This window comes from Macrobrachium nipponense, chromosome 15 (genome assembly GCF_015104395.2).
Source record: "Macrobrachium nipponense isolate FS-2020 chromosome 15, ASM1510439v2, whole genome shotgun sequence".
Classification (NCBI taxonomy): Eukaryota; Metazoa; Arthropoda; class Malacostraca; order Decapoda; family Palaemonidae; genus Macrobrachium; species Macrobrachium nipponense.
In genome coordinates, this window is record NC_087208.1 from 62,254,826 (window position 1) to 62,259,825 (window position 5,000).

The 5,000-nt window shown below is 37.3% G+C and overlaps 1 protein-coding gene across 2 annotated transcripts in view; it reads right to left on the reverse strand.

The window, feature by feature from the left end:
* Positions 1 to 5,000, reverse strand: part of LOC135195010 (beta-alanyl-bioamine nonribosomal peptide synthetase ebony-like) — a 224,106-nt gene that overhangs the window by 196,221 nt on the left and 22,885 nt on the right. Inside the window, exon 1 of one of the 2 annotated variants that reach the window (XM_064221283.1) lies at positions 2,867 to 3,258. The exons of the other annotated variant lie outside the window; for it this stretch is intronic. The gene's annotated coding sequence lies outside the window, so the exon portion shown is untranslated. Of the gene's footprint in view, positions 1 to 2,866; positions 3,259 to 5,000 lie in introns of those variants that run through there. 2 annotated transcript variants of the gene reach the window in all.

A 5,000-nucleotide genomic window follows, 5' to 3' on the forward strand; every position in this document is an offset into this window, starting at 1 on the left:
TTAATATATTCAGTTTTAACATGTTTTTGGACTGTAAAGATACTTTGTAGTTTCGGTTAGGTTTGTGACCGTGTGTATCCGATATCCTGGGATTCTCTCTTTTAATTTTACCCTTTTGTTTTGACAATTAACCATCTGGTATTCTTGATCTTGTTTTTTTACCTGAGACCTTTTATCTCCAATTGTACTTCATTAACTCCTTGACGATGTCTGAGTAAAGACGAAAGCGCTTGGATTTCTGACTATTATTTTCCTGTGGTATTCGCTTATTTATGAAGTCCACGTGCATCTACAGTGATTTTTTAAGCATATATATATATCATAATAATTATTATTTCATATATATATATATATACATATATATATTTACATATCCATACATATATATATATATATATATATATATATATATATATTATATATATATATATATATATATACACGTGTGCGTGTAAATACAATTTTAAGTCATTATCTCAAATAATATTGTAGCTGCCTCTCTTATTCTTCTCCAAATTTTGACTTTAAAAGTTGAAATTCAAGTATTATACAATTCTGAAGGAAGGGTTTCGAAACTGAGCACGCAATGAGACCGTAATGAACTGACTATAATAAAACCAGCAGGAACATAAAAACATAGGTACGAAGGTAATTTACCTCACATTCACTCAGGCACAATTGACTACTAGATAGTGTTGTTGAAGTAATTTAAATTTTATCAAAGAAGTGTTGACTAAAAAAAAAAAAATTGTCAGTTACTATGGTATCAGATATTCTGATACCACATAAGAAAGTCCGATCTGGGACGCGCTCAGAAAACAAGTCGTAAAGATTCCAAAGATATTCTAAATAATAAAAACATACTTTTGTGACGCGACGAAACAACTCGCCTTTAAGTATATCTCAGTTTAACTAGACCACTGAGCTGATTAACAGCTCTCCTAGGGCTGGCCCGAAGGATTCGATATTTGTACGTGGCTAGGAACCAATTGGTTACCAAGCAACGGGACCTACAGCTTATAGTGGGATCCGAACCACATTATATCGAGAAATGAATTTCTAATCACCAGAAAAAAAATCCTCTGATTCCACATTGGCAGAACGGGGGAATCGAACTCGCGACTACAGAACCGGTAAGTGAACTCGCCTATAAAATGTATATTCGTTCATCGTGACCTACCAGCTAAAGAAGGATTAAGCTCCGCCTACTGCATTCAGCGTGGCTGGTTATCAAACCGCCGGCCGAGTCATGCGTTAGGTTACTAACCCATGAACGTGACTTCAGGTAATGTATAGGTGGCCGATCGTGAGCGAGGCGCCTCGGATAAACACTACTTCATGAACGAATTCGCTTTGAAATCTCGAGCATGACGAGACATCTGTTTCGGGACTTACGAAGGAATCGTAGCTTCTCTACTGCGGGAAGTCTTGTCACTTTATGGCGGATCTTCTCAGGTTTTGCTTGAACCTGCTCGAAAATTGTTAGAGCTCCGTGGATTCATTAAGAGAGAGAGAGAGAGAGAGAGAGAGAGAGAGAGAGAGAGAGTATATCTGAAATCCGTTTTGACACTGCTAGAATATCATTAGAAAATCGAATTTATACAAAGTACTAGAGTTCATTAAATGAGAGAGAGAGAGAGAGAGAGAGAGAGAGAGAGAGAGAGAGAGAGAGAGGAGTATATCTTAAATAAGTTTTGACACTCCTAGATATATTATTTGAAAGTCGAATTGATACAAAGTACATGAATCCATTAAGAGAGAGAGAGAGAGAGAGAGAGAGAGAGAGAGAGAGAGATGAGTATATCTGAAATCCGTTTTGCCACTGCTACAATATTATTGAAAAGTCGAATTGATACAAAGTACATGAATCCATTGAGAGAGAGAGAGAGAGAGAGAGAGAGAGAGAGAGAGAGAGAGAGAGAGAGAGAGAGAGAGAGAGAGAGAGTTGAGTATATCTGAAAGCCGTTTTGACACTGCTACAATATTATTGAAAAGTCGAATTGATACAAAATACTCGAATCCATTGAGAGAGAGAGAGAGAGAGAGAGAGAGAGAGAGAGAGAGAGAGAGAGAGTCAATTAAGTATTACTGAGGTTCGTCTTGACACCGCTTGAAAATTTTTAGATTACCGAATTGATACAAGTATATGAATCTAATAAGAGAGAGAGAGAGAGAGAGAGAGAGAGAGAGAGAGAGAGAGAGAGAGAGAGAGAGAGAGAGAGACTCTTGACTTTCAAGTACCTACGAGTACTCTTTGGAGTAGACAGCAGTTTCCGCTCTAAATTACAACTCCAATATTCGATACGGAAATGGATACCCGAGAGACAAGCCAGAGAGACAGAGGTTGGGCAACCCTAAAGGGCAGCGGTGGTCTTTTTGCGTCTTACTGCTAACAACAAAGGATGTTTATACCTTTAATGAATAAACAACAACAATAGTAATAATAATTCTTGTCGGGTCTACCCATCGATTACATATATTATGAATATTCAAGAATACATATAACGTTTCGTCTGATAAGGAGGGTATGATTGTGAGTGAGGGGTAATACGTTCACAAAATATAATATGGACAGTCACTCGCTCAATAACAAGAAGTATTTTCTATTGAAGAAAGTATAACAGACACAAGAGAAACAGTTTTAAAAGATGGGGCAATGGTAAAAGATGAAGAGGTAACATCAAGCATTGTTAACTTAAGTTCCCTTTCCAAATCTCTCAATTACGTTCAGTATAAAATACGAATGAATACGGACGATAATATCGGATAAACGCCGCCCACGGCAGAGAGGGGTTAATTACGAAAAGGGCGGGCGGAGCACGTATACAACAACCACCACTTAAAAACAACAGCAAGATGAACTTACCTTTTTTTAAGTAAACGAACTTTGACGGAAAGTTTATGAACCTTTCAAACAAAGCTGAGCTCCAAGACTTTCATATAAGCAGCGCCAACCGCCACAAGACGCTTTTGAACATTTTCTCTCACGTATTTTCACGAATCCATCTGAAACAAAGTAGTCACTTAACGACGATGGTCGCGGATATCACCACCAGCAGCAGAAGCAGCGAGACATAAGACAAAACAAGGTCACTGGTTGCTAAGAACAATGATAAAGCGAGCGAAGCAAGAACGACTTGTTGATCTTATATCTCCCCCCCACAACAAGAGAAGCATCAGGTGCGAGACAGAGAGAGAGAGGGAGAGAGAATGGGGCGAGAGGAGACTCCCGAGAGCGCAGCCTCCTCACCGTTCGAATGCGACACGGTAACTACCGATCTGTTGCACGTAGCCCCAGTATATATACTCCACGAGCTTAATAAAGACGTGTGAAAAAATCACGATTTGCGGAAAAGCTCTCTTTATGGTCCATCTTTTCTGCCGCAGGAGCAGTTTTTATTTTTATTTTATACGCTGCAAAAATTGAATATTTTTCCCCGTAAAAATATTGGTAGTCAAGGCTACAGAGTACTCTTGCAAGAGTAAACAAGGTGAGAGAACGACGAACGTAAATATTTACATTCCTCACTTACGCTTTTCCTGGCAAATAACATACATATACATACAAACGCTCATGCATAACCAGACACACACATATACTCACACACAAACATTGATTTAATAATTGCTAATTCTGTTCGATTTATACACACACACATACACACACACACACACATGTATATATATATAATATATATATATATATATATATATATATATATATATATATATATATATATATATATATATATATATATATATAGATATATATATACACATATATATATATTGTGTGTGTGTGTGATTTTATAATATATATATATATATTTATATATATAATAATATATATATTATTATATATATTTTGTGTGTGTGTTTGTGTGTGTGTGTGTACCATATATTACGTATATCGAATGGAACTCGAAAATATCAAAATGTCCTATTTCCACTTTACATTGAGTAACTAAGATGAAGAATTAATGTGAAATAAATTTTGATGCTATGGCTAATAATCAGAAAAAGTAATGCAGTGATCCTCAGTTGTTTAACATCGTACAAATGCCCCTAAAACTTACAACCACATATTCAAAGCTGATCCTTTCAACAGCTTTACAATAAGGAAAAAAAGACCCCTCGTACAAGTTGTGGAATAAAATATTCCCATTAGGCTACACGGTGGGTCATGAAAGGCCCCTGGTACTTGGCATGTGATAAAGCACCAATGATACCGGATGGTATCATACCGCGACACCTGAACGGATGTGCTGATTGACGCTGGTAAAACGAGTAGCACGCACTAATGTCACACTAGTCCGAGATAGTAGCAATCCGATTAAAACAGAACTTATAGAAGGCAGGGTTCCTCGCTGGACGAGTCGGTTACGTGCTCGACTACCGATCTCAGGTCCGGGTTTGATTCCCTGTTCTGCCAACAGGGAATCAAGAGGAATTTATTTCTGGTGATAGAAATTCACTTCTCGATGTGGTTCGGATCCCACAATAAGCTGCAGGTACCGTTGCTAAGTGACCAATTGGTTCCTAGCCACGTAAAAATATCTAATCCTTCGGGCCAACCCTAGGAGAGCTGTTAATCAGTTCAGTGGTCTGGTTAAACTAAGACATACCTATTTATAGAAGGCAGTCAGCTAGCATGTCAGGAGTTTTTCAGATCATAAAACCTAAAACTTCATATGATATACATCCAAATTACAACTTCAGATAATGGTATACATCGTAACTACAACTATATGGGAAAAGAATCAGCTCATTTGAGCAATTTGGTCTCATGGTAAACTATCCAAGGATTTTGTTGACATCCAGATGAGAGATAATTTACCAAGACCGATGGAATAATATATTTGTAGCTTTTGGCATCAAAGCAATCAATTCTGTTGACATTACAAGCAATATGAGCAATAAGTTATTTGGCTTCATAAAAGTTCAAGTTTTTCTATAGCTAAGAAACTCAGTCGGGAATCTCTGGAAGCATCAAGTATTGT